The sequence below is a fragment of the Megascapheus bottae genome, chromosome 19 (genome assembly GCF_031878675.1).
Source record: "Megascapheus bottae isolate mThoBot1 chromosome 19, mThoBot2.hap1, whole genome shotgun sequence".
NCBI lineage: Eukaryota > Metazoa > Chordata > Mammalia > Rodentia > Geomyidae > Megascapheus > Megascapheus bottae.
The window spans coordinates 33001938-33016562 of NC_143527.1; the positions used below are offsets into that span (position 1 = coordinate 33001938).

Here is a 14625-nt window from a genome sequence, read left to right on the forward strand (position 1 = left end):
GGATATTTGCTTCTTTGTTTTACACACAAGAAAGTCAATTACTGGAATGGTTAAAAAAAAACTGTTCAAGGTGAAAGCGGTAAAAAAAATAAAATAAAATAAAAAGAAGGCTATTTGGTAGAATAAGATCTGTTGTAACTATCTACCTAGTAAACTATCTGCCAGTATTTTTCCCCTTAAATCTCAAACATGAAAGTTCTATAGGACAAAGTAGACAATGCAATATTGTGAAGATAACACTTTTCATGAAATTGAAAGGAAAGGCCAATAAATTTGTTTACAGTCCGTGGAGAGGCCAGACACAAATTAGAATGTGTATTAATAGGAATGATTCAAACGAGAGGAAAATTATGGCATCCTGGAGTGTGACTGTTGGGATTTGTTTGCACATATGTGTCTATCCCTAGAAATCCAGGATGGCTACTTTGATCTTTGTTGACAAAGAAAATGGACAACCAGGCACCTGTATGGCTCCTAAGAAGGGGCTGACGCTGGGGTCCAGGTCTGACAAAGTGTTAGATCGGAGAACTCAAGTTTCAACACCATGGGTTGGAAAGGTCTTCAGTATTCCACTGGCCTTACCTAAAACTGCCAGAAAGGCTTTGGGAATGGTTAAAAGAGCTAAAGAGAAACCAGGGAAGACTAATGAGCCCACCAAACAAAAGCGGTTAAACTTCACTGGCAAAAAAGATGAGAGAGAAGACTGTGAAAGCATCAAGCTCTGTTCCTGACTCGGATGATGCTTACCCAGAAATAGAAAAATTCTTCTCCTTCAACCGTCTAGACTTTGAGAATTTCGACCTGCCTGAAGAACACCAGATTGCACACCTCCCCAAGAGTAGAGAGCCCCTCATGATCCTAGACTAGGATTGGGGACTTGAGACACTGTTGCATGTGAGTCCCCTCTCACCAATAAAGAAGCTGTGTCCTGCCTGGGAATCGGATCTGTCTCAGTCTCCCTCCAGCATTCTCTCTTCCGTGGACAACCAGCTGCCTCCTGAGTGTTATAATCTGGATATTTAAACTTCTTACTGCACTATGGTTTGGATGTTTGTATTAATAAAGATTGTTTATTTAAAAAAACAAAACAGAGGAAAATTAATTTTAGCCTCTAAAATCAGAAGTGCACAGAATAATTAGGGCAAAATTTAACTCTGAAGAAAATATCAAAGCCAGGTCAACAAAGTAATTGCTGACTTATTTCATTTAGGGCTCTACACAAGTTAAGAGAAAGTATGGTCATACCTTGTTTCTCCAACATTTTCCTACTTACTCCTACAGTAGATAACTTAATTTTGGATACTAAGTATTTGTCAAAATGGAAAATAGCACCAAATATCTCCTAGGTGAAGACTATAACCAGAAGTGATTTTGCTTAGATAAGGCAGGTGAACCAGCTGGAAACTGCTGAATTCAGATGAAATCTGCGAGTTTCAGGACAAGGATGATCTTTGGGAATGCAATATTGTGCAGCCATTTAGATGTAATCTTGTAGAAAGAGCTATTGTCATATAGCCATAAATATCACCTATTTCATTTTTAATTCTTCTACATTTGGCTACACCTTTTTTCCGATTCATATGTTTTAAAAAGTAGGACAATCAATCAATCAGCTAAGGTTTAGTGTGTTATTATTGCTAATTGAGAATAATCACCTTATGTTTTGGTAAAGCTATGTAGTGAATGTTCTTAAACATTTTCTTGATGAAAAATAAAAATTGAGTTCAAGTTCAGTTTATTTCTCCTGTTTCAGTGACTATATTTTATTCATTTCACATTTCAGGTCCTAGCACAATATGTCATACTATGTATCAATGATAAGAAAAAAACTTCCGTGCCTCTACTGAAAATCAAACCATAAGATGAAATCTCATCATGCATAGAGTCCTCATTTAGGAACAGTCTCTTACAATAGGCAGAATTAATATCATGGAAAGGGCATCCTGACACAAATGAAATACAAATTCAACTCAATTTCCATTAAAATCCCAATGACATTCTTCACTGAAGTAGAGAAAATAATTCAAAAGTTCATATGAAATAACAAAAGGCCCCAAATAGACAAAACGATTTTAGGGTGAAAGAAAGCAAACTTTACCACAGTGCTACAATAACCAAAACAGCTTAGTTTTGGCATGAAAACTCGCCTGAAAAACAGTAGAATTGACAAGCAAACCCATACATTACAGTCATCTGATGTTTGACAAGGAAGCCAAAATACCCATTGGGGAAAAATAAAAAAAGACAGCCTCTTCAGTAATTGGGATGGAGAAAACTGAATGTCCATAAGAAAACTGAATGTCCATAAGAAAACTAATACTGGATCCTTATTTGTCCCCTTGCATCAATATTCACTCAAGATGAATCTAAGACTTCAATATCAGACCTGCGATTTTGAGACTACTGAAAAGATGGAGTAGGAGAAACATTCAAAATTACTGTAAGGAGAGAAAATAAACCAAACACTGAATGGGCAAATTAGTTAAAGAGAGACTTCTCAGAAGAAGTGAGGATGACCAATAAACACACAAGAGAATGATAATATCCCTTGACATAGAGGAAATGCAAATGAAAACAATATTGAGATTCCTTCTTTCCCTAATAAGACCAGCTGGAATTGAGAATACTGGTGGTGATGGGGGGGGGAGGAGTAACTCATTGCACTTTTGGTAAGAATATAACTAGTATAACTACTCAAAAAGTGAAACATAGAACTTCTCTATGATCTAGCCATTCCACTCTTGGGCATCTACCCACAACATTACAAATAGGATATGGTAAAGATAGTTTCACATCCTGTTCATTGCTGCACTATTCACAATAGACATGTTAGGGAAATAGCCCAGATGCACTACAATGGACATGTAGAGCAAGGAAATGTAGTAGATATACACAATGGAATTTTACTCAACCGTTAGAAAAAGTAATGTTAAGTTATTTGCGGGGAAATGGATGGACCTATGACAACAAATTACGTTTGGTGCCATAAGCCAGGATTAGAGAGGTAAATAAATGGCACATGTTTTCTCTCATATTTGGAAGCCAGATTTAAAATATAACTGGACATTACAACTTATACAGAACTCCACACCTTTACACACAAACTGACTGACTAGAAAGGATCTACGTAGGGGAGGAATCCAAAGGCCTAACTCCTGTGAACTACTAAATGACTGTTTATCAAAACAAATGCAAGGATATCGGGAAATGGGAGCATTGTCTGGTTTGTGGGGGAATTGGAGAAGGGAGCATAAGAAGGTAGGGATGAAAGATGGTCAAATGGAGTAATTGTATTTGATTTACATGGTGTAAAAAATGAACTTGTGGATATGGACCGAATGAGGAAAACAGAAGAATGAAGAAGGAGTGACATTGTCAAGAAGCACTGTACTCAAATCTGACTTATAGAATTGTAACCTCTTTATACATCTGCTTAATAATAGCAATAAATTTTTTAAAAGAGAAAATGGAAGAAAAGAGCGATAGTATCAGGTCTTCAATGAATCATCTTTGATAATAAAAACAGTCTCCACTTCAAACTTTGACTTCCAAATCCAGTCTTCTGGCTACCTTTTGCACTTTTCTGCTATCAACACTATCTTGAATTTTGTAAATAATCAGCACTGTCTTGGCCAGGATGTATTCTAATATATCATTCTGTAGCAAAAGTGAAACCAAAAGCTGTATATTTAATGAAAACCTTCCCTGAAAGGCCTATTGATGAGAAAATGGTAAACAAAGGACCTAGAGATAAATATGTATCCAGGTACAAAATATAGTGTATTTTTTTCTTGGAAACACCTTGAGAGACTCTTGCTGTTTGTCACTTAACCAGCTTCCATAATATAAATGGCATCAAGCTAAAAACTCAATTCTAGATTCTCTCTGACTTCAGAAAAACAAATTAAAGTTCTTTTTCAGAACCATGGCCCATCTTAACATGTTTTTGACAACGGTTGGAAATACTGTTTCATTTCCCAAAGACCTTAGAGGAGTACATACCCATACTATTCTCAGCAAGTGCTCAATGCTGGAACCTGGCAGAATCACAAATATCCTTGGGTTAAATCATACAAATCCTGCAGGAAGCAACTTAGCAGAAAACAATGAATTCAATCTGGAGTTCAATTTCCCAGGAAGGCTGGCCCCTGCCCTACCTTTAGCACACATGCTTTACCTGTGCATCTCTACTCCAACTACTCTCTAACAATGCTTCTAAGAAACTCACTAGCCACAGGTTATCACATTCTGAATTTGACCATGTTTCAACAGTCACAGATATTTTGGTGATGGTTTGCAAATGTGATTTAGCAGAAAATGCAAAAAAACTTATGGGAAGATTTTTTTCTATCTTGTATAACTAATAATTTTTAGGAGATATTTTGCTTCAAGTTATAGTTTCTATTGCATATTTCTATACAAGAATACTACATTTTTACCTAGAGCTATTATATAAAGATGTCTAATGTTGTCATTAACTCCTTTGAATTATTCATTCATTCCTCAAATTAAAAATAATATTTTAAAGTAATTATTGGCCTTTAACGATGGCTTCTCAATCTTTGGTAATAATTAATTTTTAAAATTATATACTTGGCTTTTTTTTCTGTAATGAGGTTGTCAATCTAATTCACCTCAGGCAGGTACAGGAGGTGATAACAGAGCTACTCACGAAAATGTATGCCTAGTAATTTCTCACTGGAATATTCATACATTTCCAATGTTTCATTGAAGATACTTTTATTAGGCAAGTTTCTGAAGGGGGTGCAGGGTGAAGTTTATTGGGTGGAGAAGTGAGGATGCTTCAAAGAGAAGGCACATTGGTTATAAAAAAAAAAAAAAAGAAACTGCTAAGTCGCTCTTCCAAGGTCATTGTCAACTCCAGTTACTAGCTGCATATTTTACAGAATTCACCTACTGCTCAAGTTAATCTGTCCATGATGGTTAAATGGAGGCACTAAATTATCTCCTCCTTTGGTTCATTTGCTTGAGATAACAAGGTACACACACACACACACACACACACACAGACACACACACACACACACACACAGACACACACACACACACACACACACACACACACACACACACACACTGGTTCCTTTTCTTTTCGTCTCACACATGCTCTTTGATCTCCATTTGAATCCCATCTTTGACAACAGCATAGTTGTGAGCAGTCACCAAAAGGCCCAAATCCTCTTTTTCTGTCACTGCTTCATTCATTTTTCTCTCTCCCACTCAGGCTGTCAGAAAGGGGAATTCTTTTCTGGGCTATACCCATGGAGCTCTTCTCTTGCTCTTTAAGCTCCGTACTACACTTTATTCGTTGATTCAGCCTGCATATAACACAGGCAGATTTCAAGTGTGTGTAGGTGTTCTCATGCTAACATAAGCCCACTGTTCTAGTTGCTGTTCAAGGAGACTTCTGTGAATCTTATCTGACCACTTCTGCTTTCAGATCCAGTTACTTTAGGCTAGACTGTCCAGCAAGACTTCCCTATTTACCTAGCCATTTCATGCTGAAGAGTTGTAGATACATTTTCTTTTACTGTTACTGTGAATTTCCAGCAGTAGCCTAGGATCATAATGTTCCTGGTTGTTCTGAAAAGAGAGAATCTGCATAGAATCTGAAAGAAGGGGGTTATTAAACAAATCATTGCTGGGGAACAAGAAAGAAGAGAAATATCTACTTCTCTCTCTAAGGAATAGGTCTATCTGAAGCAGCTAGGTAGCTGACCAGTTCACATTTCAAGGGTAATGAACAGATGAGAATGCTCAACCTATTCTGAAGACCGTTTTGGCTGCCTCAGTAGAAAGCTCTTTCTACTTTTGAGTCTTTCCTCTGAGCCAGGACTCCCAGCTTATTGGTGCTGAAACTTCAGACCCCTGGAAAGACAAAGTCCTTAACACAAGATATACTGTATTCAAAAACTGCTTTGTTAAATGGCAACTCCTCTGTACCTATACTTAAAGATGATAATAAAAAGACAAAATAAAATCTCTTTTGAGGAAGAGGGGGAAAATGTAGTCAAGACTCCAATGTATATCTTATAAAATTATGAAGATTAAGGGAAGCCTGATGCTTATGGCTCACACCTGTAACCCTAACTGCTCAGGAGCCTGAGATCTGAGGGTCATGGTTTGAAGCCAGCCTGGGCAGGAAAGTCCATGAGACTTATCTCTAACCACCAGAAAACTGAAAGTGGAGCTGTAGCCCAATGTGGTAGAGCACTAGCTTTGAGCAGAAAAGATCAGGGACAGCACCCAGGCCCTGAGTCCAAGCCATGTGATTGGTCAAAAGAAAAAAAGAAGAGAAGAGGAAGAGGAAGAGAAGAAAGATGAAGAGGAGGAGGAGGAGAAAGGAAAGAGATAGATTGGGGTGGATGGATGAGAAAGATGTGGCACTGATCAAAATATGTTACATTTATAAACTGCGTTCAATTGCAACTCCTTTGTACAAGTACTTAAAATATTTTTTAAATATCTAAAGAGCTACAACAATAACAAAAATTCCCTTCTGTCTGTGGATTTCTAGTCTCCAATTTTCTATAGTAGTCTAAGATAGTCATCCTAGCACCTCCACATTGGTAAAAGGACACCAAGTCTCACCCCTAGAAATTCTGCTTTTAATAGGAGCCATATTTGGGAGCATCCACAGTCTTAAAATTAACACACTGCCCTCACAGCTGGCACTTTTCTTTCCTCTGTTACCTTAAGAAAGGGCATGTTCTCAGTCTGAAATGTCACAAGGCCCATTAGAGAGGTAGTGGATAGAACTACAATTCCAATCACTATGGCTCATGTCCAAGCAAGTGCCTGACTATGATATAGTGGCTTTGATTTCCTGTGAGCACTGGTTCAGGTGAGTAATGTATTGCATTCATTTGTGGCTGTATCACCATTGTGCTTTCTTAGTTTCCTATTACCCATCAAAGGGCATTCTGTCCGCGTGGATAGCAAATGTATTGACAACCTATGAAAACATTAACAAAGGGAAAGAATACACAAACTTTATATATAAATAGATCACAGGAAGACTGACATTTTATGCAAGGAAAACCAAAGAAAACACATACAAAGGAGTTTTCCATTGCATATGTGTAGAAACCTAGGGGGTGATCAATCATGATACTATGTCGATACTAACCTGTGAATACTGAGTTAAAGAAAATATCCCTCTGATAAATCTACACAATGACCTGCAAATGAGAAGTCTAGCAGAAGTGAGTCACTCAGAGGTGAGTGGGTAGTATGGGTGAGCTGGCAACCTGCCTTCCTCCCAAATTGTCTAATTTGTTCTTTCTAATCCAGAAAGAGAATTCATCAGCACATGTTTATCTTAGTTCCTTTCCCTCCTCTCACTTCCCTTTCCTTCTTTCCTCTTCTTTCTTCTTCCTGTCATTCATTTCCCCTGTCTTCTCTTCTTTTCTGTTCCTTTCCCTTCCTTCTATGTGTATGTGTAGAGTGTGGCACAGAGATTTCATCCTAAAGACTATTTATTGGTAAACAAACCTGTGCCTGTTTGTTGCTGCTAACTACTAAATATGATCTGACATGCTATGGCCAGATCCTAAGGTGACACCAAGTAAGACTAACAACAGTGCTAAAAGTTAATCCTTGAAGGTATTTTAGAGTCAGTGAGTTCTGGGAGGGGGGGTGGTATGTGAGGGAGTCCATTTATGCGTTTGCTAAAAGTTGTAGCTATCAGAACACAAAGGAGGCTGTCCAAAACACCACTAGATTAAAATGTAGTAGATGTGGACAAACTTGGTCTTGAAATGTATTTTCAAATATTTTTACATCATTAGTACTATTACCATAGAACTGAATGAACTATTCGTAGGAATGTGTAAATTGCAAATTAGTAGGTAAGAAATTGGCAAGGTCTTCTTTTTGATTAAATACCTGCTTTGTGTTTTTAGAAGAAGAATGCGATGTTTGATTTTTGAAATGATTTCCTTGGAATGTAACCAACATTTGATATGGAATGAACATTAGTGAAAGACAACATAACCAAATATATTAATTCAGGGGACCAAAGTATATCTCTATTAAACTGGCTCATAATTCTTCTAATAAATCCATAAAAATTTATCATTGTAGGAAGAATGGACATTTTGGCATGGTGTAAAATGACTTTTTTGGACAGTAACACACTATGAATATAAAAATTTTGACAAAGTTCTTGAGAAAACTCTAAATATTCGAAGACAACATCATTGAGAGAAATGATAAAGGCACAGACTGACCTTGATCATAGGATGTTCCTGATTTAGTTTCCCAGTTACTGTATTGTGCTCATATACCATCATGCCCAGCTAATGTAATTTAACTTTAGTCTAGATTTTGTCTACCTATGCTCCCATTAATTGCTCTTATTAGGGTTTGGAACAAATTTCAAATTTTCTTCCTCAAATGTGTTGAATTAAGTGCATTTATATTTCCCACTTTCTTTTTGTTTTGTTTTGTTTTGTCGGTCATGGGACTTGAACTCTGAGCCTGGACCCTGTACTCTTCAGCTCAAGGCTACTGACCTACCTCTTTAGCTTCACTGCTACTTTCATACTTCCCACTTTTGAAAATTCATTATTTTGTCTTATAAATAAGACGATTTTCTTAGACTTCTCTAATTATTTCTCTTTGCTTCTTTACCTATTCCACATATACGTGCTGGTATTTTTTAAGTTTATATTTCTGTGGATATGGCTTTTCTTCTTTCTAGTTTATAGTTCTTGTCCATCTGAGTTTTCCAACCAATTAATTGACTCTCCCTTCTCTTTGCAAGGTAGCATATTCATGGTAATATATGCTTCTTGCTGAAGTGCTTGACCCATAATATTTTCAAAAGATGAGTCTTTATGAATACTTCCATTTCATTCTTGAGCCTAAAAATCAGTTAGGCAGTACCTATCTGTATCAAAGCTAAAGTTACCTTTTAGTTTCTGCACTTCGTTGTATCACTAAACTTTTTTCCCAAGTAGTTGTTATCTGTCCCTTACGATAATAAATTTTGATGCCCAATCATTGTATTCAGAATAAGATCACTCATCCTCAAGCTCTCTTTCAAAAGTCCTTAGTATGCACAGAATGCACCCCTTATCTGAATGTTTGCATCATCTTCCATTAGACCAGTGAGATGTCAGTGCTGAATTAGGCAAGCTGTCTCCATAGTCTCCAACTCAGAACATCTCAGCTTCAATTCACATAGTTTGGTCTTCTCAGCCAACTTTATGTTTGTATATTTCAACATTTGCCTTTCAAAATTTCCCCATCATTCATGACCCAATTCAGACTCTATCATCTCTAATAGCCTTGGAAGTTTCTTCTGAATGACAAGAAGTGTCTCCTTTTCTAGCAGATTTCTGTTAGGTTTGTTCAGCAACAGACACATCTAAACATTTAAAAATGCCAAGTATTTTACCTTTAAAGCAAAGGTGATTTGTTGGAACATCAGACTCATTTACTTACTGTAAATTGATTGACTAGCTCAATAGCCAGCACTACTTCTCGAATTGTAACTTCCAAACTGACACTAGTTCTAGGCCCCTGTCTTCCTTGATTCATCCAAAACAGGTCTTCTAAAAGGACACTGAGTATATATATTCTTGTCCTCCTCCACAGTGCAATCAGAACATTCTTCACTAAAGGAGAAATGTATGCTATTTTTAAAGATGTCATCATCATCATCATCATCATCATCATCATCATCATCATCATCATCATTGCTCTCCACTTCTCTCTCTGTCTCCCTGCCTCTTTTTCTGTCCCTCTCTCCTTTTCATCCTCTCCCTCAAAGGTTTTATGTGATTTAAGTCTTGGCAAAATTTCCTTTTTCACCAGCCACTTGTCTGCAACTGCCTACCATATACTTTATACATCAGCTATACTAAGTAGCTTTATCTTGAAAATTATTAAAGTTAAATGACTTAATAAAAATATTGCAATGTGAATAACCCTTGCACAGCATTTTGAAGTAGGTAGATTTTTCCTTTGTCAGGCTGTATCTCCTTGAATTTTCTTCTGCCTAGCTTTCTCTATTATCAATGCATGCCATACATTTTCTAAAATTCATAAAAGAACACATGATCGTGAATTTTCGCTAACATCTGCATGCCATTTTATTGCATTTTATTTCAAGAATTATCTCCGGCATTAGCCTTTACCCTAGCAGCACTGTTCAATGAAGATTTCAATTATATTGCTATAAGGTATAAGGAAAGAATTTATAATATAGTTGCTATGATTTAAAGGTCCCCAGGAAACCCATATTGAAATCTAAGCTCCAGTGTGAGGTATTAAGAGTATGGAAAGTTAATCCCTCTATGATATTTAAAGGTGGGCAATTTGTGAGTTAATAAAATTAAATGTGGCTATAGGAAAAAGCTAGAATCCAATAGGATGGTGTCTTTGTAGAAAAAGGAAGAATCATCTGACTAAAAGCATTCTGGCCCACTCATGGCACTCTGCACATCTTGAGACACACAGAGAGAATCTCCAAAGCAGGGACTTTGCCAGTTGCAATCTATCCACCTGCAACCTCCAGAACCATGTTCCACAAAAACTTTTATTCTTTAAAAAAATATCCTTTATTGGGGCCAGATAGAGTGCTTGCCTAGCATGCACAAGAACCCAGGTTCGATTCCTTGGTACCATACATAGTAAAAAAAAAGCCAGAAATGGAGTTGTGGCTCAAGTGGTACAGCTCTAGCCTTGAGAAAGCCCAAGGACAGTACCCAGGTTCTGAGTTCAAGGACAAAGACTGGCAAAAAAATTCTTTATTGTAAAAATGATGAACAAAGTGGATTACAGGCACATAAGTAAGGTAATATATACATTTCTTTTTAAATACTGTTACCCCCTCTCTTAAATCATCCAGTTGCTAGCTCTCATTGGGGCAACAGAAAATGGATCAATAGTGTAATGTGCATTTTTTTGAACACTCTAGAATTTGGAGTTTTGGGAAAGGAGGAACTAGACAGAATCCTAAGTCTGTACCACAAACCTACACCAAATCTATATCAAATGGTTATTTGGGGAATGGTATGAAATATCACTCACAAAAATTGCTGCAGTATATTTATTAATACAGTCACCCTCCACATAATGACATTTCAGTCAATATACATTAATGTTCTGATAAAATAACCAAGGAGTCACAAATTCCTATTGTCTAGTGGCATCACAGCCATTTTATTAGTGTAGCACAATGCCTCATTACCTGTTGATACAAACATATTATGCAGCACAATGTGTAAAAAATAAACAAACACAATTATGTCCTGTATGTAGCACCTGATAATGTTAATAAAAATTATATTTGTAGTTGGTAATAGAGATTGATCTCAGGACCTCATATAGGTTAGGCCAGGATTCTACCACTGAGCCACACTTCCAGACCTTGTTTGTACTGGTTATTTTCTGAGATAGTATTTCCATTCCTCCTTTGGTTTACATGCCTGGACTATAATCTTCCTGTTTTTCATTTTTCACCATACTTGAGATGGTAGTTTTGGGCCATCCTGCTTAATCTCTTATACTGAGATTAAAGAATTATCTATTATGTATATATATGTATATATTATATCCAGGCTAGGCTGGAATAATGACTCTCTGGATCTTAGCCCCCCATTCAGAAGGAATGACAGGTAGCTACCCAGTTGTTTGAGAAGAATATCATGTGAATAATAGTTGGCCTCCGACAGCAACCATGTTTTCCATCTCAACCTCCTCAATATACAGTGCAGGAGATGCAAGTCACTGGAGCCAAGGAATTATGCTTTCACTTTCCTTGTTATTTTTATAATACTTGTATAAAAAGGTTTCCTGTACATCAGCACATCACACTGTGCCATTAGCATCCTGTGTTCACTGCACCTCTCGACTACATAAAGAGACCACATGGAGTGACTGAGCTGCATCATCCAGTTTTGTGCCTGATGTTCACACAATGACTAAATTATCTAACAAGGCATGACTGTACATTATAATGATATCATCTTTTTCTTTCTCCCTGCTTGTTTTTAATAAACATCATATTCTTCCCTTTGATTCTCATATTTTTGCCTGTTTTTTATTCAGAGCTGCAACCACAGGATTATTCAAATAGCATTTGACATGTATGAAATTCAGTTTAAAGGACACATCCCATCAAATGACAATTCTTTATGAATATTTTTCATACCACCTTCCTGCTTAAAACTGTGAAGAGGACCCTAAATTACTGAGCTCATTTCCCTTACTGGAATCAGATTCCTGTCCATGAACTTGCCCCTTACTCTTTATCTCTTCTACTTCTGTCAGAAATGCATATAAAATTTTGAATTACATAGCATAATTTCTCATTCTGACCCATTCCATGCAGCTTCTTTATAGTCTTTCATACTGTCATTTCTGAACTCTTCTTTATGTTTTATAAAATCTAAGTCTTTTGAAATTAAGGGTAGAAAAATGGCATGGGAGAGAATTCAATGAAATACATAGAGACTCAATACTCTGAGTCAGTCAGTTTTAGGTTTGTCTGGAATTTTTCTTTCTTTTTTCTCTTTCTTCTTCCCTCTCTCCCTCCCTCCCTTCCTAGCTTGTCCTCTACTTGTAAACTATCTCTATTTCATTGTTTGAAGGCAACTTCTGCTATTTGCAAAATGACTTGGTTAATACCTTTATTTGAGTTCACCTATCACTCCATCCTTAAATCAATCCTTTGCCTCACAGTTTACTTCCATGGCTTTTACAATGGGAATCTGAAATAGAAGTTGAAGTCATATTATGATCAGAAAAGACAGAATTCAGTGTTTATATGAAATTTCAAGTACTCTTCATTGTAAATCATCTAGTTTCTCTAGAGCTATTTCATCTTATTAAATTGTACTCAGAATCATCAGTAAGTACACAAACATGAGCCCCTCAATCCTGATAAATTTGTAGACCAGTTGTAAATGCTTGCCTGTATAAAGTAGATTATCTTATATAATGCTTCTGCAACTGAAAATCTGGTTCATTCATTACATTTATTTTTCTATAGTTTAAATATCCCTTGTCCCAAATGTTTAGGACTTAGGATTTGTTGGTTCAGGTTTTAGAATTTTGCATATATAAAAATGAATCTAGAAGATGGGAAAATGTCTAAACACTAAGTCCTTTATATTTCTGGTACATCTTAGACACATAGCCTGCAGATGTTTCTATAACATACTTTCAGTGAACTTTTGCTTGACTGCTATCCATTATGTGAGGTAAGCTACGTAATTTTCCAGTTAGCCTTCATGCTGACCCTCAGCAAGTTTACATTTTGAAGCATTTCAGATTTTTGATACTTAGTTTAGGGATGTTCACCCAATTTTTAGGCAACTGAAGTTCCCTTATCAATTTATAGTTCAGGGTGGGGAAAAATATAGGAGAGAAATGCAATTGTATTCTGAGTTGAGATCCTTCAACACAGATCTGTTTTGTCGTTCATTAGATTCCTTGTTTATTTGAGATGAGATTCCAGAATTTTCCTATTTGTCTCTTATTCCAATAGTTCTTCTGTTGGTCGCTGGAATAAGTGAGACTTGATCATCAGTAGAGCATATCTTCTTGAATGTGGCTCCACTCCACAGTCAGGATGGTTCAGAAAGAACAAAAGGGCAAGAAAGGAGGCTGCCTTTCTGTCCGTCTCTCTTATTCCTGGCATCATGAGCTGAGCAGAGCTGCCCACCATCACCTCGCCACTATAATGGTGTGAATGCTCTGAAACTAAAAGCCAAAACAATTCATTTGCCTTTAAACAGTAACTCTCAGGAATGTGTCAGTGTGGCAAAATGTGATTAAGACACACGTCTCAGGCTTAGACTCCACGATGGCTCAGTAGTACCACTGAAGGAAAAAAAAAAAAAACAACTGATGGATGTCAAACTAGTAGAGCAGCCTAACTGGATTTTGATGCGGAATTCACCCCCAAAAGGCATTGCTGGAGCATTTTGGGGGGTGATGATGTTACTTCCATAAGTAACATCAATGTGAAGATAGGGAGCATGTCTGAGATCAACGTGGTGCTGGCTTGCTCTGTGCTTTTCCCGTTGCTACAAGGATCTCAAGCATGAGTGGCATCTCCAGGACCACTGGACTGAATGAGCCTGCCTGTACTCTTGATGGAGGCTGAGGGGCCCGTGGCCTGCCTGCCATCCATTTATTTCATCACAGTCAAGTCTGTCCACATCTGGCGACAATTAATGTCCAAGAAAAGGTGACCAGTAAGGGAAAAAAAAAGGCACACTTCTCATAACACTTTCCCCATGTTTTTTTGTTTTGTTTTCTTCTCGTACCTTTCCATGACAGTGTGACTCCTTTCAACAGTGCAGGACTCACTTTTATGTCTCCGACCTCTGAATTATCACCTGTATTTCTGAATTACAACCCGGCAAACTTTCACGGATCTCTCTGAATATAACTGGAAAGCACCAAAGAGGCACAAACATCAAGAGGAAGACTGGGGTAGTCTATATCTATATTATCAGACAGTTTTTCTGCACACATACCATATGTCTGAGAACTATTTTGTTTAAGTCTGTGACATACAATCCTATATCTAGATATCTACGTGTTTCCAATATCTATATTTCAAAAGAATTCAATAAGTGAAAT

General features: G+C 37.0%; 2 pseudogenes; both read left to right on the plus strand.

Moving 5' to 3' along the window:
• The first annotated feature begins 416 nt into the window (after nucleotides 1-416).
• On the plus strand, nucleotides 417-1023 carry LOC150049808 (securin pseudogene; annotated as a pseudogene).
• A 5780-nt stretch (nucleotides 1024-6803) lies between these two features.
• On the plus strand, nucleotides 6804-14115 carry LOC150049809 (ATP synthase F(0) complex subunit f, mitochondrial pseudogene; annotated as a pseudogene).
• Nucleotides 14116-14625: the final 510 nt, after the last annotated feature.